The sequence below is a fragment of the Protopterus annectens genome, chromosome 14.part0 (assembly GCF_019279795.1).
Source record: "Protopterus annectens isolate FY-2018-M chromosome 14.part0, PAN1.0, whole genome shotgun sequence".
Taxonomy (NCBI): Eukaryota; Metazoa; Chordata; order Ceratodontiformes; family Protopteridae; genus Protopterus; species Protopterus annectens.
Genome location: NC_056748.1, coordinates 85,485,014 through 85,499,792, shown reverse-complemented (window position 1 = coordinate 85,499,792; position 14,779 = coordinate 85,485,014). Strand labels below are relative to the sequence as shown.

At 38.8% G+C, this 14,779-nt stretch overlaps 1 protein-coding gene across 4 annotated transcripts in view; it reads left to right on the top strand.

Annotated features, from left to right (window-relative positions):
- AFAP1L2 (actin filament associated protein 1 like 2) overlaps positions 1-14,779 on the top strand; it is a 2,783,820-nt gene that overhangs the window by 1,591,784 nt on the left and 1,177,257 nt on the right. The window lies entirely within an intron of this gene.

Genomic DNA, 14,779 nt, shown 5'->3' with positions numbered 1-14,779 from the left:
TCATAGACCATTATCGGGCACTCCATCATAGGTATCTGCAGACCATGGTCAGGCTATCCATTGTAGATATTTCATAGACCATGTCAGGCATTTCATCATGGGTGTCTGCAGACCTTGACCAGCCACACCATCATCGGTATTTTATAGACCATGATCAGGTGCTCAATCGTAGGTATTTTATAGTCCAAGATCAGGCATTCCATCATAGGTGTTTCATAGACCATGATCAGGCACTCCATCGTAGGTATTTCATACACCATTATCAAGCACTCTGTCATAGGTATCTACAGACCATGATCAGGCACTCCATCAAAGGTAATCCAAGAAAGGATGCTGCGTCCCAAAAGGAATCCACCAAGTGTAATTTCGAAAAAGTTTATTCACAGCACTACCACATCCACATTAACGCACTTAAATGACAATATAAAAATCGCGTTTTCGTCTCAACAAGTGGGACTTCATCAGATGACAACAGTTAATACATTCCTTATTTAAATACTATAATTAAAGTGCAATTAAATCCTACTACCAATAAGAATGAGTTATAAAAATTCAAACAAACAAATCAGCTTAGTTCTGTCTGTCTTAATATTCATGATTCTACTAAATAATTCATGTGTTAAAAACAACCTGATTAAAAAACATTAAACTAATAAATAAATATTAAGAAACTTTGTTAAAATTGATCAAAAAGATCATCTGTTCGATGAACTTAAGAGTGCAAACTATAGGAATATAGCAGTGTTTTGGATATAGCAGCATTTTACATATAACAGCTTTCTACGTAGCAGCTTAATAATTATAACATGTTAAACCTAACTTAAAGTGCAACAGTGCCATCTAGTGTAGAAACATTTATGTCAAATCTTGTTAGATTTTAATCTTAACATTGACCCTATAGATAAATGTTCATTTAATCCAGGACTCCTGCTTGCGTCTAAATTAATCTGCCACCAAAGTTCCTTGCTTTCAAGTATGTCCTCCCATGGACCTCCCCTAATATCTAACTGTATCTGTTCTAACACAAAGAATAGGAAAGATGCTCCCTGACAAACTTTAGAGTGTTTGAATAATGCATTAGTTTCTTTTTCTTCTGTGATATCGTAAATGTGTTCATACACTCTCTTTTTCATTCTTATTGGTAGTAGGATTTAATTGCACTTTAATTATAGTATTTAAATAAGGAATGTATTAACTGTTGTCATCTGATGAAGTCCCACTTGTTGAGACGAAAACGCGATTTTTATATTGTCATTTAAGTGCGTTAATGTGGATGTGGTAGTGCTGTGAATAAACTTTTTCGAAATTACACTTGGTGGATTCCTTTTGGCACGCAGCATTCTTTCTTGGATTACTGGTGTTTGGTTTTTGGATGCTCACGCTTTGACTATTTTACTCCATCTAAGGTGATTAATAGACCATGATCAGACACTCCATTGTAGGTATCTGCATACCATGAACAGGCATTCCATCATAGGCACTCCATCGTAGGTATTTCATAGTCTATGATTAGGCAGTCTATCACAGGTATTTCATAGACCATGATAAGGAACTCCATCTTAGGTATGTACAGACCATGATCAGGCACTCAATTGTAGGCATTTAATAGACCATGATCAGGCAATTCATCGTAGGTATTTCACAGACCATGATCAGGCACTCCATCTTAGGTATTTCATAGACCATGATCTGGCACTCCATCGTAGGTATGTACAGACCATAATCAGGCACTCCATCTTAGGTATTTCATAAACCATGATCGGGCACTCCATCGTAGGTATGTACAGACCATGATTAGGCACTCCATCTTAAGTATTTCATAAACCATGATCAGGCACTCCATCTTAGGTATTTCATAGACCATGATCAGGCACTCCATCTTAGGTATTTCATAAACCGTGATCGGGCACTCCATCGTAAGTATGTACAGACCATGATCGGGCACTCCATCGTAGGTATGTACAGATCATGATCAGGCACTCCATCTTAAGTATTTCATAGACCATGATCAGGCACTCCATCATAGGTATTTTGGGCCTATATTAGATCACAAATGCTTAAAAAAGCGAACGGTGATTAATCGATCCTATGTAAGCAAAAGCTTACAATTTCGACTGTCAGAACAGCAATTTTTTTTCCAAGGGAAAAGAATCTCTGTTCCAATAAATAAATAAATAAAACACTTTAAACATTACATTAAGTGGGCGGCTTCACCCCCACACCCACACCCCCCTACTTAAATATACCAACTTTGAGACCGCACTACAGTGCCAAAAATGGCAAAGTAACAAAGCGGCCAAGCAAATTCTTTCCCAGGGAAAGAATTTGCTTAAAAGCCGCTTCGATATTTTGCCGTTTCAAGCTTTTGAGTTCGACCAAGACGTGGTCAAAAGAATGCATCTTCGGTCTTCTAAGAGGGAACCGGTATTTCATAGCCCATGATCTGGCACTCCCTTAGGTATTTCATAGACCATGATCAGGCACTCTATCATAGGTATCTACAGACAATGATCAGGCACTCAGTCATAGGTATTTCATAGACCATGATTAGGCACTCCATTGTAGGTATTTCAAAGACCATGATCAGACACTGCATCGTAAGTATTTCATAGCCCTTGATCTGGCACTCCTTCTTAGGTATTTCATAGACCATGATCAGGCACACCATTGTAAGTATCTCCAAACCATGATCAGGGCCTCCATCATGGGTATTTCATAGACGACGATCAGGCACTCCATTATATGTATTTCATAGACCATGATCATGTACTCCATCATAGGTATATACAGACCATGATCTGGCACTCCATCTTAGGTATTTCATAGACCATGATCAGGCGCTCCATCATAGGTATGTACAGACCATGATCAGGCACTCCATCTTAGGTATTTCATGGACCATGATCATGTACTCCATCATAGGTATCTACAGACAATGATCAGGCACTCCATCATAGGTATTACATAGCCCATGATCAGGCACTCCATCTTAGGTATTTCATAGACCCTGATCATGTACTCCATCATGGGTATCTACAGATAATGATCAGGCACTCAGTCATAGGTATTTCATAGACCATGATCAGGCACGCCATTGTAAGTATCTCCAAACCATGATGGACTCCATCATAGGTATTACATAGCCCTTGAGCAGGCATGCCATCATAGGTATGTACAGACCATGATCAGGCACTCCATCTTAGGTATGTCATAGACCATGATCATGTACTCCATAGTAGGTATCTATAGACCATGATCAGGCACTCCATCATCGGTATTTCAGAGACCATGATCAGGCACTCCATCTTAGGTGTCTACAGACAGTGATCAGGCACTCCATTGTAGGTATTTGCAGAAGATTGATTTTGTGCATGTAACAGCCCAGTCCCTAAATTGCTTGCTCAAAGGCCCTCATATGATTACCTTCTAGGAGATTTGCTTAAAAAAAGTTTCATCATTTCTTATAACATCATATTTTACTTATTCTGAATCTAAACAGAAAGCGTTCAGTCCACAACTTAAATTGTAAAAGCCTAGCGGTAAAAGAACGTTAACATCTGCTCATCCAAACCACAACAACAGTGCAATAAGCTGTCTTCAATCCATTGTATGAGAAAAAATATGCTAATAATACCCTAATAATATTAATTTAATACATATTCTAAAAAATGTTCTAAAATACAATAAATATTTGTAAATATCTGATAAAATTCCCATCTATCTAATATTGAGTAACAGTTTGATGGAAATATGGTCATTAAGACCTGGTGGTGTTGCAGCATCTGTTAGCAATTGCCACCAAACTTCTTTATATGCAAGTATACATTAATGATTTTTTCTCATACAATGGATGATAATATGTATTATTTTTAATATACACATTTTTAGTGTATAAAGTCACACCAATCTGACAAGCATGGGCTGTTTTTGCAGCAGGTATTTTATTATTAAGTATTGTGTTTAGTATGAATTGTTTTGTATGAAATTTAGTATCAGTTGTGGTGTCACTTTAAGTGGAACTGGCGGCAAAGAAATTATTTAAACACTTTGTATCAGCTGGTTGGATTGTTCTGATGAAGCTCACTTTTGCGTGTGTGAAAGCGCTTAACATTCACTTTTATTTTAATAAATGATTTTGTATTTTTTACCACGACTGTGGTGATATTCATTTCGAATACCCTATGGACTCAGTTTGAAGACAGCTTATTGCCCTGTTGTTGTGGTTTGGATGAGCGGATGTTAGCGTTCTTTTACAGCTAGGCTTTTATATTTTACTTATTCTGATGTCATCAATACAAATGTATTTCATTAGTATCTGTACATCTACACCATAATATGTGAATGTCAGAAAAATTAAAAGAAATCTATTGTGAAAATGTGAGCTTTACAAGTTCAGCAGTTTAAGGTAACTCAGGATGACAAGGGAATTTGCAGTACAGCCTTGTTTGTTTATTTCTGGAATACTGGTGTAATGTGAGGTGTAGAATTACTGTTACAGTGGTCTAGGCTAAATTTGTTGATTCATTAATGATTCCAGTGTTTTCTCAGAATCAATTCTGTGTCAAAAGAAAAACATCCACTTCCCAATAGAAATAAGAGCTATCCTGAGTGCTGTACCCCTTAAGTGTGTAACATTAAGTGTGGGGTACAAGAGGCCACCCTCCACCTGGAAGAAGTTCAGAAGTTTTATTGAGGAAACAATTTCATGGATTGTTTGATTTGTTTAACTATTGTTTTGGTAAGCTTCTGTTGTGCATCCACCATGAGTACAGTGTTTCTTTGAAGGAAGCAGTACTTGAAGAAAAAATACTTTTCACTTTATGTACATCCCCCAAACTATTGTGGTAGTGGCAAATAAAAACCAATGTGCCCTAATCCTCTGTATCTGAGGGAAAATGTTACACTAGTGGTCTTAGTGCCAAATATTACTGCACAAAAGCTTCCAGGTTTTGGTACACTCTGCTTTTGTGATTATTATGTGACATTTTCTACGTGTTCATGTATAGCCCTTCTTGATTTGGGAAGTGAGCACTGGAGCACTGTTAAGGGCAAGAACTTTAAAGTCTGACTGCTTAAAGGGCGTCTCATGGTCTCCATGATCACTTGCCTAGTGTATTCCAACGTTCCTGTGACAGTACAGTTTAACGCTTGTCAGAGATTTTTGATTCTCATATTAGTAAGGAGAAGGTCTTAGATGTTATCCCCCCCAGTAAGTAGTAGTTGTTCCAGGGCATTTTTATTAACAAAATCCAGGAATCCCTATGCTTGTGCACACACTTGCGATGGCGTAGGGTTCCCAGTCATTAGTTGGATAATTTAGATCACCCATGAGGGTGGCATTGGGTTTAATACTGAGTGACAATAGTTTGTATAGATAGAAGTTGTGCTTTCTTGGTTCATAGAAGGAATTCTATTGCCAGTTAATAAGTGGTAGGTGGTCTTTGTTAATATGTGATAGGTGGTCTTTGTTAATATGTGGTAGGTGGTCTTTCTGGTGTTGAGTTGGACATGAAGAATAGCATGTTGCTTAACCAGCCATGATGAAGTTTCTTCTTAGTGATGATTAAGGCATTGCCACCTTTTTTTCACTCCTGCATAGTGGCTGGTCTAAAAGTGTAAAAGGCATTATAGCCCTCCATGGCCGGAGTACTCTCCACTATTTAAAACTATGCCTCAAGTCACTACACAGACTTCTACTTTCTCCAAGGTGAGGAGGGATTTTAGGAAGTGGGGTTTCTTGTTTAGTCTCCTAGCATTGATTAGTAAAAACCTTCATATTTTACTTTGCTTGTTTCATAATGGTTGGTAGGTATACCTGGTTGGCATTTACAAGAAAAAGCCTCTGTGGGGTGGATAATATTTTTGTCAATATTCAAAAGCACAGAGGGGACAAGTGCAGGCCATTCCTTGTGAACAGTGTGATCTGTTGATCATGTTCTCAAAGGCTGAAGAATATAGCACCCCTTCCAATGGCACCAAAAATATGCCAATTATTGAAGTCTGTTCTGTTTTGCTCATATTAAAGCATCATCAATGGTAGAATGCTGATCAGTGCGAGGTTTATAACTGCCTGAGATGCATAGCTAAGGAGGTACAGCTCAAGTCATCAACACCCACATACATTATGACAGAGATGTACTGCTACTTGTTGCTGAAGGACTTGAGTGAGTGTGTGATCTGCCAGTTCCTGACAGAAGACAAACAACTAGCAGTCACCCTTTCCTTGCTTAGCCTGTATGTCTTACAATGGAGTCACTTACAACTAAAATGTTTGGCTTACAGGATGCCTTCCTTAGAGGCTCAGTATCCATGACTATGGGACTCCATAAGCTATGCAAGGTGGTAGGCTTAACAGATAGATGGTGTTGCTGAGGGGGCTTTGTGCCACTGTTGCATTTTTAGGTGCCTTTGATGTTTAGGCAAGTTAATCTTTATTTTATTCATTTATTTATTTTATTTATTTTGCATGTGTTTACCAGGATAGTCTGACTGGACACAGGTCCATTTTCAGTGGAGGCCCAGGGAGAAAAGCTCCATAGTAAGTACCAAAATTAAACGATATGATTAACAATTTTGAAGAAGCAAATATGAGAAAAAAACATTAAAAAAATATGAATCAATACATAAAAAACAATATGAAAAAATACTGTATAAGCAAATATGGAAAAACAATATATATATATATATATATATATATATATATATATATATATATAGACAAAGAGAGAGAGAGAGGGAGAGAGAGACAGAGAGAGAGAGAGAGAGAGAATCACACATAGTTACCCACAGATATTCATGCGATAAGTCTACAATTTCCATAAGCAGTTAGAGTTTCATAAGACTGTAAAAAGTTATACAGTGGTTGAAGTAGGCAGTGAGTTTTATGGAGTGAATAAACAGAAGGAATTATGTGATGCAAGGGTGTGTTGTGTGGTGTGCGGTATGTGTGGTGTGTGGTGTGTGGTTTGTGGTATGTGTGGTGTGTGGTATATGTGGTGTGTGGTGTGTGATACGTGTGGTGTGTGCGGTGTGTGGTGTGTGGTATGTGTGGGGCATGGTGTGCGGTGCGTGGTGTGTGGTATATGTGGTGTGTGGTGTGCGATATGTGTGGTATGTGTGGTGTATGGTATGTGTGGTGTGTGGTGGACGGTATGTGTAATGTGTGATGTGCATTGTGTGATATGTGTGGTGTGTGGTATATGTGGTGTGTGGTGTACAATACATGTGGTGTGTGTCGTGTTTAGTATGTGCTTTGAGTAGTATGTGTTGTGTGTGGTATGTGTGGTGTATGGCATGTGTGGTGTGCAGTGTGTGGTATGTGTGATATGTATAGTGTGTGGTGTGCAGTATATGTGGTATGTGTGCTGTGTGGTGTGCAGTGTGCGGTATGTGTGGTGTGTGGTATATGTGGTGTATGTTGTGCGGTATGTGCTATGTGATCTATGTAGTGTGTGGTATGTGTGATGTGTGGTATGTGTGGCATGTGTGGTATGTGGTGTGTGGTATGTGGTAAGTGATATGTATGGTCTGTGGTATGTGTGGTGTGTGATGTGGGTGGTATGTGGTATGTGTGGTGTATGGTATGTGTGGTTTGCAGCATGTGTGGTGTGTGGTATATGTGGTGTGTGGTATTTGGGGTGTGCTGTATATGTGGTGGGCAATATGTGTGGTGTGTGATGTGTAGTGTGTGGTATTTGTGGTGTGTGGTATATGTGGTGGTTGGTATGTGTGGTGTGTGGTATGTATGGTGTGTGGTTTGTGGTATGTGTGGTATGTGTGGTGTGTGATACATGTGGTATATGTGGTGTGCGCTATGTGTACTGTGTGGCATGTGTGGTGTGTGGTATGTATAGTGTGCTGTGTACCACTGAAAATCCTGATGTCCAAGTTGTCTGTGTGTGAGATTTTAGCCTCCAATGCCGTCATATATGTACATTTCTCACACACTGTATTATGCTGTTTAAGTAACAGATGTTTTTCAGAAAGCATGAAATAATTCTTACATGTCTCAGGATACCCACTTCTGTCAGGCTGGCTACTAAAGTTGTGGGGATGTGTTGGTCCATGGTTGGGACAGAAATGATTTAGGGGGCTTGAGGGGGGCTATAACTGATTTGAGTTTGGATTGGTATTGGGATGCATGGGTTAGTTTAGGTAGACTTATTAGTGAGCAGTGAGGGGATGCCAAATTTCTTAAGCTGGGGTGTACAGATATCAAAGGAAGATTTTTATGCAGCTCAAGGTATGATTTATTTCAGTTGGCATAGGTTACTGAAGCCTCAAATTTAGATTGCTAATATTGTATGGAATAGGACTATAGAGAAAAAGGATTTTGCACAGCCAGCACAACAGAGAGTGAGCACAACAGCAGTGATGAGCTAATGCAGCTTTTGTCTTCCATTTTTTATGAAAAATTTCATAGTTCAAGCCTTTCCATACCTCTCAGAGTCCTGAGTAAAAGGCCCATAGTGTGCTCATCTTAGCACAGATTACAGGAAACTAGCTAGAGAGGAAATCAATTCAAAAACCCAATAAATCCATCCAATTGAGCTCTGTGACTCTGAACGTGTAATAAATAACAGTTCTCTCACCACTATGAATCTGTTCTACAGGTCTAACATCCCAAGTAGGCTAGAAATTTAGAAGTTTTACCTTCTGCACTAGAGTAGGGGAATCTGCGGTTACTGTAGCAACCAGGAGGTGCCAGCATGGAGAACAGTAGTTAACAAAACAATGCAGAGAGTTGGGACTGTGAAAATTTAATAATCAAAGAGCAGGGAAATCAACATCAGTTGCAACAAAACAGAAAGCTCTGTTAAGTGCAGCTTAAACAGGCATATAATAAACAGACTATCTAATCTTTTGAACAGGTTTTGTGTATAAATAGTTTGTATGGACACAAATCCTGCAGAAAGAACTCAGTACTACCAACTACAAGACTATGGCACCAACCAGACATAAATTACAACTAAACTGAGTTACGGCAAAAACAAAGTGAAAAATGTTTAATATGTAAATGAGGCACAGGTCCTGCAGTGTGAGTGCATAGATCTTGCAGTATACCACAATGCTCAACTATTGTGAGTGCATAGATCCTGCAGTATACCACAATGCTGCCACTATTGTGAGTGCACATATCCTGCAGTATACCACAATACTCACAATATTGTGAGTGCACAGATCCTGCAGTATACCTCATTGGTCCCACTACTGTGAGTGCACAGATCCTGCAGTATGCCACAGCTTCCACTGTTGTGAATGCACAGATCTTGCAGTATATCACAATGCTCCCAGTATTGTGAGTGCACAGATCCTGCAGTATACCACAATGCTGCCACTATTGTGAGTACATAGATCCTGCAGTATACCACAGTGGCCCTACTATTGTGAGTACAATTACAAAGCTATTGTACCAGGTGAGGCAAAAATTATAAACAAGTCATTTTTTTAAGTTAAAAAGAAACAAAAACAGCTGAAAGGTTAAGAAAAATCAGTCTCAGACAATTTGAAGTGCAATTGAAATGTGTAAGGAAAATTGAAATAATAGCATTTTTCCTCTTTTTTGATGAAACAATTTCTTAGTTAAAGGCTTTTCATTGTTCTCAGAGTCCAGAGTAAAAGACCATAGGTGTAATCAGGCCAGTGCAAGTTATAGGTGACAAGCTAGAGAGGAAGCCAAAAAAGTCAATAAATCCAGCAAATAGATCTCTGTGACTCAGAACATGTAACAAATCACAGTTATCTCACCACTATTGCTCTGTGCTTCAGGTCTAGTACCCAAAGTAAGCTAGAAATTCAGGAGTTTAATTTTTACAGTGGTGGGGATAAGGGAATCTGCGGTTACTGTAGACCTACATCTCAACTGTCCAGATTTTCACAGAATGTCCAGATTTTTGCTTCATATTTTGCTCTGTTCCTCATAAAATTTGTAGTTTTCTGGCAAATCACTGGGGAATGAAGTCATTAACTTCTCCCTGACTAGTCCACCCTATCTTTTTCTCCCTGTACTGGTTTCACTTCTTTTTCTCTCCTCTCTTATACTACTCCCTTAACCCCTGCATAATCTCAACCTTATTTACTGCTCCTCTGTCTCCTGCCCTGGTCTTCTACCTTACTGATTGTCTCTCTCCCACTGATCTCACCTTACTTGTGTGTGCCCCGCTCCGCTCCCCCCTCTGATCTCACCTTACTTGTGTGTGCCCCGCTCCACTCCCCTCCCTACCCCCAATTCCCACCCACCCCCAGGGGTCCTCCACTTATACCTCACAAGACACTCCCCCTATCTCTCCCTACCAATCCTCTTCCACTTTAATAATTCTATTCTACTATTCTCCTTCCTCCCTCTTAGCCTCTCTCCATAGATTGACTCTCTACTGGTACTTTGACTTACACTATCACACTACCTACATCCACCCTTTATTCACTAATTACCATGCCTCCAACACTCAAAGCTTTGTTCACACATATCTTACTCTTCACCTCTACTATAACCTTCCTATCTATACCTTATTACTTCACCTTCCTTGAAAAGATTACTCTATATGAACAAAACCTTCACCTCCAACAAACTTTACCTACCTCTTCTCAGAAAACCCTCAATCATAGTAACATAACCTGTTCCTCTAACTTTCTACTACCAAGATACCACAGATCATCTCATACTTCATACTACTTAAACAAAAGGTACCCATATATCATCCCCAAGATCCTTAAATCCCAACTTTGTTCACAGAGGAACCTCCTCCTACATGGTGACATTCATCCCAATCCTGGTCCTAATACCAACATTAATGTAAGTCCAAGTATTATGTCTACTACAATACCTCCATCCTGTACTAATTCAGGCAACTCCCTTCTAATAGCTCACCTTAACATTAGGAGCTTAAATAATAAAACTCACCACCTCCATTCCCTCCTAGACTTACACTCATTTGATATCCTATGTCTCACAGAAACTTGGCTAAAACCCTCTACTAAAGACCAAGAAATCACCCCTCCTGGCTTTAATATACTGAGATGTGACCGCACAAAGAAGAAAGGCGGAGGAATAGCCATTATCTATAAATCTAATCTTCAAGTTACTCTCTATAATGAACTTCCACCTCTAGACTCCAAAGTCGAAATTTTATCCATCAAACTGCTAATTAACAACAACAAATCTATATATATAATTTGTTTGTACCTTCCCCCTGGAAAGAATTCCCATATTCTTGAGGAATTACTTAGTTCACTTTCAAACCAACTACCCCAAGAAACCATAATACTTGGTGACGTCAACATTGACTGGTTAACCTGTTCATCCCAGCACCCTACTAGCCATATAAATCTCTATGGGTTCTCACAATTAATGACCACTCCAACTAGAATTCATAAACCTAATAAAAAAGAAACAACTCTAGACTGGATCCTTATTAATAACCATCCTAACTCCTACACTCCAGGAACACCCCCTGATAATATTAGCGATCATATGCTCACTTATATTATTAGACAAAAATTGCATGTCCCAACTACCCATAAACTCAAGACATCTCGCTCAAACAGATTCTTCAATCCTAAACAGTTCCTCACAGAACTAAAAGCATGTAACTGGTCTCCACTAACCCACCTTGAACTTAATGAAGCTGTGACCTACTTTAATACCAATTTTCTACAGATCCTTGACTTTCATGCTCCCATTCGCACTACTAGGATAAGATCCAAAACGGCACCTTGGCTAACAAAACAAACTAAGAACAAAATGATCCTTAGAAATAAAATTTGGGATAAATGGAGAGCTACTAAATGTCCTTTAGATCACCTCCTCTTTAAACTATTAAGAAATGCCACTAAGAAAGATACTCTCACAGATAAAAAGGAATTTTATCTTCACCTACAACAAACTAGTCAACAAACCCCGCAAAGATTCTGGTCAGGCATTAACAAACTTCTTAATCCAGGAAATACAACTACTCCCACACCTTCTGGCTTTAACCTTAGCAACTCCACTCTGATCCCAGATGCCTTCAACAACTATTTTACAGAAGTTATTCAAACCCTAGCTAATTCACTACCCACATCTACTCCTACCTTATCTAATACTTCTAATACCTCCTCTAACACCTTTCACATTCAACCTGTTGCCACATCTCTTATCTATAAGCTTCTCAAGAAACTTAAACCTTGCACTCCATCTGCTGACCAACTCCCATCTGAATACCTACAAATTGCTGCAGAAGCTATAGCCTACCCTATTTCCATACTTATTAATAGAACTATCTCTGAAGGAAAAATCCCCACCATATGGAAAATATCTCACATCATCCCCCTAGATAAAGGGGGCTCCTCCACTGAGCTCTCAAACTTTCGCCCTATTGCCTTACTCTCCCCATTATCAAAGATCATGGAAAGATGCATACACAAACAATTTCTTACCTACCTTCTACAAAACAGACTTCTAGCCAATTGTCAACATGGTTTTAGACCTTCCCACAGCACTACAACTGCCCTCCTTTCCTTTACTGACATTATTAATAATAATAAGAACAATAATCTCCTCTCCTCTGCACTATTCCTAGACCTGTCAAAAGCCTTTGACATGGTTAACCGTAACATACTTCTTGACAAACTAAATCTCTATTGTCTGAGCTCTCAAGCACTTCAATGGTTTAGGAGCTATCTCCAACACAGGCAACAAGCAGTTCTATGGGAGAATAACTTATCTTCCTTACTACCAGTAAACATAGGGGTTCCACAAGGCTCAATCTTAGGTCCCTTGCTTTTTTCCCTTTTTATTAATGACCTACATGTAAACATTCCCCAAGCCATCTGCATTCAATATGCCGATGACTCAACTTTAATCTGTTCTGCTAATAATGTTTCCTCACTCCAATCCCTAACTCAAACAGCTTTCCATAAATTTGAAAATTGGTTTATGGAACATTCCCTCCTTCTAAATCCCAAAAAAACAAAACTTCTTCTCTTTTCTCCTACTCTCAAATCTTCCTCACCTTTCTTCTCCATCTCCTCTAATAATGCCACCTGTATAAGCCCAGACATGACCACTCGCCTATTAGGTATTACTATTGATAGCCGTCTTAATTTTGATCACCATATTGATAACACCATCAAATCAGTTAACAAAAAAATAGGTACTCTCTACAGAATTAAACCCTTTCTTACCCCAGCAGCTAGAAAAACCATTGCCCAAACCCACCTGATCTCGACTCTTTTCTATGCCTCTGCCATATATACTAACTTATCAAAAAATAACATTACCAAACTCTCTACCTGCTACAACAGTATAACTAAATTCATTACGGCTACACCCTTCAGAACTCACCACTGTCTTAACCTCAGACAACTGGATTGGTTAGAACTTAATAGCCACTTACTCTATCAACAACTAACTATCATCCATAAGTCCCTTTACTACCCAGATGCTACCCCTAGCCTTACAAAACTAATTACCCCTTATAAAAACCTAGCCACACTCCGATCTGCTAACAAACTACTAGTAGCCACGACTAAATCTTACAATAAAGCTGGTGACTCATTATTTTCAAATTCTGTCGGGAAAATCTGGAACCAACTCCCTCAAGAAATAACTAACCTTGACTCCACATCCCTTTTTAAAAAACATATCAAAGAGCACCTAAAAACCCACTGGCTATGTCCCTGTGCTAACCCTGACTGAAAACACTACCCCCTTACTCTTACTTCACTCACTCTCCCCTGTTTCTTGCCTCTAAATGCCACACTTACTGATACCAGCTACTTCCTTATTTTGAATCCTCTATACATTTTACCTATTCTCTCTTTCATCTTTACTTTAGGCAATTTAGGGGCTTCCTAATCAGCTCTTTTTATTACTCTTACTTTCTTTCCTGCTTACCTGAAATCTCTGTTTTTAACCAGCTGTTTCATTTATAGTTGTTAATTATGATTTTGGGTTGACTAGTCTGTTTCTGTTTTTCTCTTTTACTCTTTTAGTATTACTCATGCTTACCATTGTATCATTATGTACATTTGCTTGCTATTGTCTTTTTTATTGTAAATGTTTGCTTACTGCCTGTATTTTGGAGCTTTTCTCCCCGGGCCTCTACTGAAAATGGATATATGTCCAGCTAGACTAGCCCGGTCAACAAATGTAAAATAAAATAAAATAAAATAAATAAAAAATTAAATGTCAGACACTTGAGTTTCAGTCTTTATATCCTTCAGAAAATGTATGCTAACACAAAACTAACTAGTTATTCTAGCACCTTTCCACCCTTCTAAACGCTATATTTAAAATCCGTCCCTGTTTTTGAGCATTTACCCCCCCATTATTCCTGGCTTGGCCAGATTTCTTCCACAAAGAGGTTGAGAGGGATGTATAGCAATCAGGACATAGTAGTAAGGAGATCAGTAATTATTGTAACAATGGAAGGAGTGGAGGTTGTAACAATGTAACAAAGAGTGGATAAATCAGCATCAGTTGTAAAAAACAGTAAGGTCAGTAAGTGCATCTGCGTCTCTCTCAGCAACCCTAAAGATGTGGACCCTGAAAACCAAAGAGACATATTCTTTCAGAATCCATATGCACATTAAGAACTTCCCACAGCTCTATGATGGCTGAGCATAGAAGATGAGAGGGTCACTATAAGGTCAGCAACTCTTGTGGATGAAGGTTATCCAAATCATGCAAGGTAAGGTCATAAAAAGTATGTGTGATCTGACTGACAACCAATAAGAACTATACAGACCTCATGTAATATGATGATATCAAGATAACTCCACAATTAGTCTAGCAGAAGAA